We start from the raw sequence: 13,624 nt of genomic DNA, 5'->3' as shown, positions 1-13,624 counted from the left end.
AAGTTACGTCAACACTTGGTGTCCAGTGTCGGCGGCTTCAGCACTGGAAACTCTAAATCGGCAAATCAAACCTTGTCTTTAGAAAGGGTACCGAGATGCCGCCTTTGAACTCTAACACTTATATTTTTGAGATCGTACCGCCCGGGAAGCAGATTATAATCGGGACGACAAATTGATCGGCAGGACAATACTGCAAGGCTCAGATCCTCACATTTTTACAGACATAGACTTGGCCTACGATACTGTACTGTACGCCGCGCGGCCGACGTAAGCACCAGAAGCCCAGTGCCGAAATGATTTGAGAACTCGGCTCCCAGCGCCAAGAGTCACCGAGCACTGGAACGATCCAGTGAGGAATCCGTTACTTAGGGACTTCGGCACTTGCTATCCAGTGGTGAACGGCCTCCGAGCACTGGTAGCGAGTGCCGAGTGGAATTCAACACTGGCTATCCAGTGGTGAACGGCCTCCGAGCGCTGGCTGGCCAGTGCTGAACGGCCTCCGAGCGCTGGCTATCCAGTGCTGAACGGCCTCCGAGCTCTGGCAAACGAGTGCTGAGTGGAAGTTAGCACCGGAAAACGAGTGCCGAGTCAAGATTCAGCTCTGGAATTCCAGTCCTGACGGTGCTGCAGCACTGGAACAAAGCCGTTTCTGCACTAGAATTCCAGTGCGGAGCTTTCTTCCGCACAGGGCCCCGAGTGTCGACGCCACTTTCCCCGTGAGTTCCGCACTGGGCGGCCAGTGAGGAACCCGTTACTTCGGTACCTTTGCGTAAATGTTAGAGGAATACATCAGTTTTGAGACTGTAAAAGTTTAATTATGGTGCGTGTTCAGTCGGCGTAGGTTTGCGCTTGGATACTTATCTCGTACTGTGCGTCAGCTGCAGTTCTATGACCTATGACACTTGTGGTCTCCCACTTTACAAATAGGGGCATCCACAGGTTTGGGGATATAAACACTTGCTGTGGCAGAAGGTATCCTGATTGTTGGGTTTCGCACAGAAAAAAAGTCTAAGATTTATAAACAAGAATAATTACTTTTGATCGGTGGCGGAATGGTGATGGTTAATCATCAAGGGCAATAAAGATTAATTGCATTCGCACTCCTATGCAATTATCACACATGGTACGGTCCGTTCGACCAGCTCAGCTGTGTGACGGACGCTTGCAAGCGGCGTGTTGTGTGTGAATTCTCTCCAACTTTTGAGGTAAATTTTCGAATTTTTGCCCGCAAATTATCCGTCTAAAGTGTACAGTATATCGCCTGGGCGTTCCCAGGTCGGATGTGTGCCGTTTTTGGGATGTTTGAGGGAGAAAATTCGTCGAAGTTTCCTTGCGCTCTGGAAACGAAAATATGGCGACTACCATGTGGCGGCGTGGCGTGGTGCTGAAGAAGACTCGTTCTTGCGAGGTAAGACAACAAATTAGCTCCTTGAATGTACATGTTAGTACTTCCAACAAACCTGTAGCAACAGACCACGTTATAATTCGTTATTCTAAACGTTATATTCCGTAGAAAATTATTTGCGTTTTGTGAAACGATATGTCGCACACATATTGTGGGCCATTTTGTACTTGAATATTTTTAATAGGCAGGCTGTTTTCATGACTATCGTGGTTTTGGGGAACTCTGAATATAGTTCTTCCGTATTGAGTGGCATTGAAAAAAGCTAGGAGCAAATTTTGCTGCTAAAACTTTTACAGACACGTTTTTTTGTTGAAAATTTTCACAGTTTGGCCCAGTGAACACCTTTTGGAACGTACCGCACGTGTGCATAATTAAATCCACTCAACGTTCCCGCCAAAAAAGTCGAGTAAACAAGAGTTCCCAAAGCTAAAATTAACTGGGTGCATGTATTATTTACTCCTGAGCACCCAAAATTAAATCTGTGTACAAGTGAAAATACATGTAGTTTAATTTCGGTTTTGTTGCTGGTTTATTCTTGCTTTTGAATCAGAGGTTGTCACATTCTTTTGGTACAATTTTACTGGATTTTATACTTCATTGCCAAATTATATCTGTTATTGATATATTTTGTATGAAGCAGTCACTATGGTTGCACTGATTTGATTTTGAGGATGAACTGTGCAATCTTGGTCCTTATTGTATCATTTATAGTATGTGTTAGTACTTTGTCTTTCTACTGTTTAATTGTACGCAACTGTGGCTTATGTATTTTGTTACGTGACAGTGTAGTTTTTCATACAAGTACACAATTGCAATAAACAATTCACTCGAAACCTTTTTCCTTATGTAAGGAAGAATAGGGCATATTTACGTGACGTCATCACCCTTGCCCCCCAATTTTTGTGCCGCCATGTTGAGGTACAACCCCAACCCAGCAATGTTTTGCCAAGAAGGCGGTTTCTCTTTTTAGCGAATGGTCACTCTAGGGCCGTCCTCGGTGCACGAATCTGAATTTTTTTTATGTGGTCATGTCCAGACTGTGCTCCCATGTGGTTTGACCAAGTTTGAAGCGAATCCACCGAGCCAAACTTAAACAAAAGCCCACTCCCCTAATTTTCTGCGAAGTTTCCGTGCTTTACAAGCTTTAAAAGTACCCCCTTTTTTTAAAAATATGCGCTCGGCGTAAACATTTCAAAATGTGGGTTTGAGGAAAACGCAGTCCGGTCCAATTGGCGGACAAGGGATCTCACTACTTCTGTACAAAGAACCATAGGAACAATGCGACAAGGCTTACGTACAAAGAACCATAGGAACAATGCGACAAGGCTTCGTTGGGTCAGTTCTCTTCATTTAAAACCCATTTCTGAATTTGTTCAAAACCCATTTCTGAAATGAAATGAGTTAAGAATGATTCGATTAGGGAAAAAAAGGGTCTTGAACGAAGAGAACTGACCCAATGAAGCCTTGTTGCATCGTTGCGATGGTCAGAGAACTGTCACCCAGTACAATTTTTACAATCATCTCTTCTTTTGAATTTTCTATTGACTCTCAAATACAGCCATTTCAAAATATCATTGCCATGTAGTGATGCATACCTAAACCCAATTTTAGGTTCAGGTCCAGATTTAAGTCCAGAGGTTTAGGTTCAGTTCCGGACTTGTAAGTCCGGACCTATAACCCCATGGCATATACAAAATTGCATGTTGGCAACCTTACAATGTTGTCTGGGGGAAACTTTGGCCACATGGCCACATGGAGGCCGGTACTTGATGATGCCCGATGGCAATGTTTTCTTTGTTTTGCAGCAAAGATTTTACAATCTACGGAAGGTTTTAGGTGGTTTGAAAAGAAAACGGGTATGTGAAATGGTCTTTTATAGTAATAAGTCCGGACTCGGTTCTTGACTTTTAGGTTTCTTTGGACTTGAACCTAAACATTCTTACAAGTCTGGATCCAAGTCCAGTGAACCGGTATGCATCACTATTGCCATGAGTAATGTTATAAGCAAAGTGCATCTAAATTCACTCTTTTTAGCATTGCTACAGTTTAAGTCACCAAGGTGACCTATTATTTGAGTCATAGTGCGCACCCATGCTACCCAACCAGCTATTCCCATTTCGGCCTCCTGCCAGCGTTTTTAAAAAGCTTTCTTGTTATCCTAGTGGGACCATAGAAATCCATCACAGAACTAACGTTTCCACGTGCCCAATGAATTGTTTTCATGGTTGATCTATGAACTTGTTTTCGTAAGGACTTGCTAGTCCCTTTGTACGCCGGCTCAATATTATGTACAAGATGCGCTTAGTATCCAATCTATTTGCACTTTACTGGTCCCAGACCAACATTCCACCACGAGGCAAAACACATTGATTATGAAGCAAAAAGTTTTGAAGGAAAATAGTGCTGGTTGCATTGGGTGTAGAGCTGTGTACCTAAACAAATTTTAGGTACAGGTACAGGTACAGGTACACAGGTTTAGGTACAGGTCCGGACCTGAACCTGTACCTGAACAATTCGACCAATTTATATGCTCTTCTGAACTCCTTCAATAACAAAAAAAACATAAATAAACTTGATAGTTAAGGTTTATTCTTTGTTTATGGCGAATGCTCAGATAAAATATAGGCTATATATATGTTTTTGTTTTCATGAACACACTGTCCTTACACAGGGACCCATTGTTAACCAGCTATTTACACATTTGAGGTCACAAATAGGCATAAAATTGGTGTGAAATTGTTTAGGTACAGTACCGGTACTGAGGGATTAGGTATTTTGGACCTGTACCTAATCAATTTTACCGGTACAGTATCGGTACTGCGTACCGGTACACAGCTCTAATTGGGTGTATTCCTCATTTCTAAAGTTTGCAGTGTTGTTTTCAATTTTGTCAATTATGCTTAACAATATAGATACTGGCTTGTTCTTTTTGAGCAAAAATGCATAAATTCAGATGTTGGTTAACTGTAAATGGACAAAACAAACCGCTGCTAGATTGGAGCTTTTAGAATCTTGGAAAATTGCCTTTTGTACATATTTTATAATAGCTATGGGCATTACAGGTAAGTACTAGATAGTGAATGTTTTTGCAACATGTTTTCATTTGACAATTGAATTTCCCTTGAGTAAAATCAGGGTTTTGGTGTTGGGACTAAAGTTGAATGTGGTTCATATAATATAAACTTGGTATGTTGTGTGACATAATTTCTTGCTTGGCCAATTGCTGTTTTCTATGCACTGACTTTTGTTTCTCCTGTTTTCAAGATGTGGACCTGAAGCCTGGTCTGAGCGGAAGGAATAACCACACTTTTATGGACAGAGCTGTGTGAAAGAAAGATGGGGAGGTGTGAGTATGGTTTCTTTATTAACACGAGACAACACTCCACATGCCTTCATGTGCACACATGCACACTCACATGTCTTTCTTTTTCCCAGTTCACGCTACTCTGAGGGTCTGCATGCCTTTTGTCCGTGTGGTCTGGACCTGAAGCCTGGTCTGAGCGGAAGGAAGAACCAAACTTTTAATTGCAGAGCTGTGTGAAAGAAGATGGGGAGGTGTGAGTATGGTTTCTTTATTAACACTAGACAACACTCCACATGCCTTCAGGTGCACACTCACATGTCTCTCTTTTACCCAGTTCAGTCTGCATGTTTTTTTTTGTGTGAGAGCCCTTTAACTTTTTAACTTTAACCGACAACTTTAATCCCACGTTAGGCGTCACTGAAAAATTCTTTGTATCGTAACAAGAGAATTCTTCTAACAGTGACACTATTTTGAAGGAAAAGATACTGACCTCCAATCAATCAATCAATCAATCAATCAATCAAAAATGGTTTATTGTTAAAATCACGAACATTGCAGCAGAGGCTGAATTGCGTTCATAGATGTACATCATTTCTTTTAAAAACATTAATGACTGTACAGTCAACATATTACATACATTTAGCATAACGAGATTCAAATTTTGCTCACATTTGCATCTTAAATATCAAAATTACATTTACATTCCATATACAAGTTTCACAAAATATATTAGAGACATTTACAAGTTGAAGAGTAATATCATTTTGATTCGTTCAACAGTCTTAAGAGGGACGGTAAAGGGCTGTTGTAACATCTTGTTGTACGTGTGGTAGGGAGAGTCCGTTTTGTAGAGTTTCTGAGTTCACGTTGGGTTGACTGTCCCCGGGTTGGAGGTAGCAGGTCAGCGGTTCTCTCTGACTTCTCCATGCTGACTGCAAACTTACGGCACAGGTTGACTCTCCTGTTCTCCAGTGTCTCAAGACCACACTGTAGTAGAGCTGAGGCATAGTCAGTATAGTGCTTTCCAAGGATGGTGCGACAGGCACGTTTTTGTACTTGTTCAATGGTTGCTGCTTGTTGGTGGGTTAGACTGTGGTGCCATACCGGTGCGCAATACTCTAAGACAGGTCTAATAAAACCACAGTATACAGTTACTAAGTCCGCTACAGGGAGGCAGAAAGCTCTCAACTTTCGCAGCATGAACAAGCGTTTGCTGGCCTTCTTAGTTGACTCGCTGATCTGTTTGTTCCACTTAAGGTTTGACTGCAGCCATAACCCTAGCACTTTTGCAACGTCCACAGATTTAAGTACACTTCAAATTTTTGATGGCTACTGTCCATCTTGTTTGTGTAATTGAACATGCCGAATTGCCCAAAAATTGTCACTTAAACCTTTTTTACACTTGTCTGAACATGTGGTTGATTGAAAGTATTCTGCAAAAAAAATGTGTTGATCTTTACACATAAATTCTCTTGCCAAAATAGTTAGTATCTTGGCTGGCTGCATTAATTCCACACTAATTCCTTTTTAAGTCCATTTTCCCGCCAAAAAATAATGGGGTATAGTTTTGTTCTGCAGCTTCTAAACTTTGATTCGAAGGCCAAAAGCTGTTTTCTATGCACTGACTTTTGTTTCTCTGTCTTAAAGATGACGTTGTGGTTGTGGATGATCCGGAGACTGGACTGTAGCAGGATGAAGGACCAGACTTTAGCCAGCAGATCTCAACCTGTGTAAAAGAAGAAGATGGGGAGGCAGATCTCAACCTGTGTAAAAGAAGATGGGGAGGTGTGAGTATGTTTTCTTTATTAACACGAGACAACACTCCATATGCACACACTTGCACTTGCATTTCTCTTTTTTCGTGAGGAGCCATGTAAATGTTAATTGTAGCCAAATTGTCCCTTTTGACTTTTGTACTTAAATTCTTCCCCAAAAAACTTTGAATCTCAGCCGGCCGCATCAATTCAAATTTCCATGTTGTTACCCTCTTTGTATTGTATGAATGCCAAATTGCCGCTTTAGAACTTTGTTCACACTTCAATTGTCCTGCAAAAAAACTGCCAAATTGCCCCCAAAGTTGTCATTTGAGACCTTTCTTCACACTTCAATTCTCCCGCAAAAAACTGCCAAATTGCCCCCAATATTGTCGCTTTAGACCTTTCTTCACATTTCAATTCTCCCGCAAAGACTGGCCCCAAAATTGTCACTTTAGACCTTTCTTCACACTTAATTCTCCTGCAAAAAACTTCGTATCTAAGAAGCCCACATTAATTCCCACACTCACTCCTTGTAAAGTCCTTTTTTATGCCAAAAAAAATTGATTGGCACCCTCACCTGGTTAATTAATTGGATTAAAGTTTTCCCGCCAAAAAACTTAGTATATGGCTCACTCCAACCTTGAACTTGTGCCCCCCTCCCCACACTTACCTTCTGTTGCTAGTTAAACTGTTCCAACACATTTGACACGTAACTTCTCCAAACATGTAGTCACCACACTCTGCTACCCAAACACTTAGTTGATCGAGTGCAGTTTTTTCCGCCACTGACTTTAGAATGGTTTCTTGCTCTCCTGTTCCGTCAATTGCACTGGTATACTGATGTGTCGAAGCATCAATGTCTCCGAAAAGACATCCCCCGGGGAGTACACTTAGTGCATTGACTGAACAGGAGAGCAAGAAACCATTCTAAAGTCAGTGGCGGAAAAATCTGCACTCGATCAACTAAGTGTTTGGGTAGCAGAGTGTGGTGACTACATGTTGGAGAAGTTACATGTCCAATGTGTTGAAACAGTAACTAGCAACAGAATGTAAGTGTGGGGAGGGGGGCACAAGTTCAAGGTTGGAGTGAGCCATATACTAAGTTTTTTGGCGGGAAAACTTTAATCCAATTAATTAACCAGGTGAGGGTGCCAATCAATTTTTTTTTTTTTGGAAAAGGGACTTAACAAGGAATCGGTGTGGCCTTCTAAGATACAAAGTTTTTTTGCAGGAGAATTGAAGTATCTAAAGCGACAATTTGGGGGCAATTTGGCTTTTTTTTTTGCGGGAGAATTGAAGTGTGAAAAAAGGTCTAAAGCGACAATTTGGAGGACAGTTTTTGCGGGAGAATTGAGGTGTGAAGAAAGGTCTAAAGCGACAATTTGGGGGGCAATTTGGCATTCAACTAAACAATATGAAGAATTTTTCTGGGCTGCTTTTAATGGAATTGAAACGCTGCCTACAATTAATGGTTAAATGGCTCCTCATGAAAAAAGAGAAATGTGACTGCAAGTGTGTGCATATGGAGTGTTGTCTCGTGTTAATAAAGAAAACATACTCACACCTCCCCATCTTCTTTCACACAGGTTGAGATCTGCTGGCTAAAGTCTGGTCCTTCATCCTGCTACAGTCCGGTCTCTGGATCATCCACAACGTCATCTTTAAGACAGATAAATAAAAGTCAGTGCATAGAAAACAGCTTTTGGCCTTCGAATCAAAGTTTAGAAGCAGCAGAACATAACTATACCCCATTATTCCATTATTTTTTTCTGGGAAAATGGACTTTTAAAGGAATCAGTGTGGAAATAATGGAGCCTGGCAAGATATTAACTTTTTTTGACAAGAGAATTTAGGTGTAGAGATCCTGACAGCGACAATTTAGCTTTAATACGATACGAAGAGGATAACAAAGAGGAAATACTGCGGCTGGCTATTAGAATTTCATGGCAGGACAATTACAGTGACAACCAAAGCAACAATTTTTGAGAAATTTGATATTTCCAATGTGGTGAAATAGAGTCTGTTGAGTGAAGAGGGATGGTGTGAATAAAGGTGTGAAGCATTTAAAGGATATACAAATTAACTTCACTTATGGGGCCTTTTAATGCAAAATCCTGTCTGCAAAAGCTGATTTATTAGTTTCTACCAGTCCCGCACACTATGGTGTGATGTTTGACTAAAATCAATGATCATGTTTGGTGCATGGAGGCGGTATCAGAACACCAATCATCACCAGTCTTCTGGTGCCGCCGCCATCAAATGTGGACATTGATTTGGGTCAAATATCATGTATGTGGGATTGGTAGAAACCAATGAATCACCTTTTGTAGATAGAATCTTGGGTTAAAAGAAACCAAAACATGAATTAGTTTATTTGTCCTGAGTAAGTTTAAGTGTTTAGGGAAAAGGTTGAAGTGAAGAGGGATGTTGTGAGTAAAGGTCCAGAGCATTTAATGAGTATGCACGTTACGTGATTAGGTGTACTAGTAAATAGAAATTAACATGGTGGTTGATGTTGCTAGGGTATTCTTTCCCATTGCTAGGCACGTTCGTTTGGCACAGTATCGGGTTAATTGAGGCAATTTTCAGCTAAAGAAAAACATTTTAAAACAAAAGTATGCACGCAAAAATCTGGTCAAAATGAAGTTAGCAAGATGAGTCATTTCGAGCTACATGTACTAACAAGTGGGACACTTTTTGGTTGTGACCTTAATAGTACGAGGAGCAATTTTGATGACAGAAGTAGCTTTGTTAGATGTCTGCAACTAAATGACAGAACATGTACTGTCGAAAATGGTCTTCTTTTGTGAAAAGGTGCAGGGCTCAAAATTAAAGTTGGTCCAATGGCCACTGACCACTAAAATATAGGCTGGGACAACAAAAAAGACACTTTGGGATGCTTTTGGGACAATAGAAAAAAAACATCAGAATGTCAGCCCTTCTTTTGTTTTTTTTAGGTACCTGCAATTATAATAGAATATTATATATTGCACCTGGAAGTGAATATAGGCAAAATAAGGTTGACTTCAAGTTGAAGTCATACACAATACTTTCCAAAATACAGGTTGGGACAGTTTATCCTCATTTCAGGACAATTGAAATTTATTTTCGGGAACAGTGCTGGGACAATGGGAAAATAACTTAATTTGAGACCTGAAAGGTGAACTTTTTTCTGTTGGAAAGTAAGGCCACACTGATTTAATTTTATGGATGACATCCGCGCGCGCGCATTGATTTTCGCCTGTTCTCAAAAAAAAAAAGATCACGTCCACCGAGGCTCTGGCCTGGCTCTAGGCCTGGGTAGTCCATGGTAGTTAGCGACAATATGGAGCCGGTGGTAACTCTGGAGGATGGCACCCAGGTTTCCGAAGCTCCACGACTCAAGAACTCAGTACATGCGTACAGTGCCGATTCATAAATTCCGCAAAAAGCCAGTATTTACCGGCTTGTAGTATACATCGCTATGTACCGCCGCAAATTCACAATACCAGCTTTGTATTCCTGTGGTTTAGTAGCATTTTTATTTTTGGCCGGATTTTTTTTTATTCGCCCGCGCGCACTAGTTCTGAGGATGTCATCCATAAAATTAAGACGGTGTGGCCTAACCAGACAATAATGGGCCTGAGGGTGCAGGCTTACAGTAAACCAAATAGCATATCAGAACACGCGTTCAAGTTCTAAGAAAGGTTTGACCACTGTTGAAGTTTTACAGTAAAGTTTAAGTTTGAAAGTGTGACATACTGTGTAATTAATTCATAGGAGAGTTGGAAGGTAAGGACAGAAATGTAGGCACGTGTGTGTGTACTTGGTTGTGTTGCTACGCTAAAAAGTTATTATACTGTGTACAACAAAGTTCCTTTTAGTATACAAATGATAGCGATAAAATAGCACAATTTTACTATCCTTTGCTTGACTTGATGTTAGGCTGTACCCAGAGATATCAGAGAAAAGGTGACTTTTAAAATTGACTCACCAGAGCAAACTCTTCAGCCGTTGTCTGGTCTTGACAGAAGTCGCCCATCATCACACTGTTTTCTCCCAGTCAGGACAGCCGGCCCTCCCAACACACCTTAAAATAGGAAAGGATTCAGAAGGAACTGAATGACCAGAAAAGATAGTGACGAAATTGTACAATTCCACTGTCCTCCACTTGAATAGATATGGAAATTGTTAGGCTATAAAAAGAGGTTTTAGTCACGGCTCGAAATTCATTTTTGGGAAGAAGTGCACTGGTGCACCCAACCTAATGTATTAGTTGCACAAAAATTATTGGGTGCACCATATAAAACAAGGCTGGCAACGTAAAAAGACATTGCCATGGCGCCGGCGGTCTGTGTGTGTTCGCTATCACTACTCATAGCTTAAGAAATCTATTCTAATTTCTAACATTTCTTCACAGATTATGCTAGAAAACCAATGTACTATTTCATAAGTTATGCTAATGAGGTCTAGATTTGAATATTTTCTGTTTATTGTTCACCTTCACTTAGCTTCCAAATGCAGTAGATATGAAATTCCCATCAGTTGTTACTATGAAATTATAGCATTAACATTAATTATGCAAATTAGTTCAATATCTGTCAACTTTCCTCTCATTCTCAATTACTTATATCACAAGTTTAAATAGTCATATCTTTGAACACAGTTGATTTATAGAATTTCCTCATTAATTATGCAAATTAGATCCTGATTTGCACAGTTGTCATCTAATTGAGTCACTTATGCTACATACATACAAAAAATCACCAGGATCCATCAACTGGTTCTCAAGTTATCCTCCATAAAAGGATTTTCAAACAAATGCCCCTGCAGTTTTAGAACAAGCCGCTAGGGGGCGGCCCGGGCCCAAACCTTATGTCACTTCTTCCCAAGCACACAAGCTACCCATCCAAAGTTTGTAACCTCAGCATGTCCAGATCACGAGATATCAAAACCAGAAGTTCTGCTGCAGTACCATAACAAGCTGCTGGGGAGCCCAACGTCTACCCATCTTGATGTCTCATGAAGACCTACTAACCTACCAAGTTTCTTTAAAATCCATCCATAGCTTCTTGAGTTATCGATCTGAAAGACATTACATACCTGTGGAAAAATTCATAGAGAATTCCTAGAATTCCTGCAGATCACACACAATTTTGTACCATTAGGCTCCCCCCTGAGGCGTCGCCAAAAACTAATTACATATCTTACTGCTCCTCTTCTGAGCTTGAATCTAAAATTGGAGCTAACTCACAACAAAGACTTTATTATTTTCTGATACGTGTATGCCAAGAATATCCTGCATACTATTATACATTTGATGTGTACAAAATACCTACAAAAATATTTGGGTGCACTCAGGTGCACCACCAGAAAAAAATTGGGTGCACTTTTTCGAACCCTGCGGTTTTAGACATATTACCTTTGCCCAAGGGTTCTTTAAATATAACAGAAAAAATTAGTTGCAAAGCATCTCACCTGTACAAAGTCTTCAATTCACCGTCTTCACATCAGTCAGCTTGTTGAGCCCTCATCTTGTCTGCTCTGGACAGAAGTCCCCGTCATCACAGGTTTCTTCCTGTGAGGACAGCTGGCCATCAAGACGCACCTAAACAACATGAAAAAATTGTCAGTGTGATGCAATTACCAGAAAAGATAGTGATAAAATACTACAATGGAACTATTCCTGCACTTGAGCACAGGATGCAGAAAGTATCTGGCTCTAGAAAAGCATCATACATAAGGCACTAGAGCTAAGTAAACCAGTCATATATATTAGCAGGGAAGAAGATTACAGATGGTCCTCAAAACATTGGCTCTTGTTAAACAAGTAGCTGTGAATGAAGAAATTAATTTAATTTGATTTGATTTATTGAAATTGCAACAGTGCAATACACGCGGAACAGTGAGCTGTTGCTGGTGTTGTGTCCCACTCATAGAAACAAATACAAGACAGACAATACTCATTTTCACTTGAGTCTAGTGGGGAAAGTCGTGGCTTTCCCAAGGGCACAAGATCGGTTGCACGGCAGGACTCGAACCCGGGACCTCTTGATTCCGAGTTGCGTTGCGCCACACGACCCAACATGCTAATGATCATTCACCAACCTGATGAGATTATATGTAAGGCTGAAAGTAAAGTTTACACGTTGTAACTGTCATGTTCCAAATCATAGAATTATTTTTAAAATCAGAAAAATGCCAAATCTTGACTATGCATGTACATCTTCACCAACGGCTAGAATTCATGGTCATATTGAAATGTTGCTTCTGATTTTATTTCATTTTGAAAGCTTATATTTGCCTAAACATGCCTGATTGTTTTGTATCCCCATGTAAGATTTTCTTTTCTTTACATTTTCATTATTATAAGGCCACGCAGACTTAATTTCATGGATGACATCTGCGCGCACATGATTTTTGCCTGTTCTCAAAACAAAGACCACGTCCTACGAGGCTCTGGCTTGGCTCTGGGCCTGGGTAGTTTAAGTGACAATATGGAGCCGGTGGTAACCCTGGAGGATGGCACCCACTAGTAGACTGCTGAAGCTTCACGACTCAAGACTCAGTACATACGTGCAGTGCTGATTCATACATTCTGCAAGAAGCCAGCATGTGCCATACATTGTACCCGTGGCAATCATTGTGCAATAAACTTTGACTTGACTTGACTTTCAAAGTTGGAAAGGCCAAAAAGTTAGAACATTCTTCAAATTGCTATATGAAGAACACATAAATTCACCTAGATTAGAACAATATGAACAGTGTTGTTGTTCTTACATACCAGAGAACAAGAAATAGCCATGCCTTCAAGTACCAGAGTTATCAACCAAGGATTGATGTGTTCAAGAATTCATTCTTTCCTAGAACTATCGCAGAGTGGAACTCACTGTCACCAAGTACAGTAGGGGCATTGTCACAAGATAGCTTTAAACAATGTCTAGAGTTAGATGTTCAAAGGTTAGGTGTAACAAGTCGATCGGTGTAATGTAGCCAGCTGCCGCCGCGCCGCGTGCCTGCGAAGCTGGTGTGTTACGCCGAAGGGCGGTTATACCGGCTATACAGATATAGAAGCTGGTGTGTTACGCCGAAAGGCGGTTATACCAGCTATACAGATACAGAAGCTGGTGTGTTACGCCAAAAGGCGGTTATACTATACAGATACAGGTACCAGCACAA

The sequence above is a fragment of the Branchiostoma belcheri genome, unplaced genomic scaffold, assembly GCF_001625305.1.
Source record: "Branchiostoma belcheri isolate BF01 breed outbred unplaced genomic scaffold, Haploidv18h27 scaffold8, whole genome shotgun sequence".
NCBI lineage: Eukaryota > Metazoa > Chordata > Leptocardii > Amphioxiformes > Branchiostomatidae > Branchiostoma > Branchiostoma belcheri.
Note: the sequence above shows the minus strand (reverse complement) of the source record.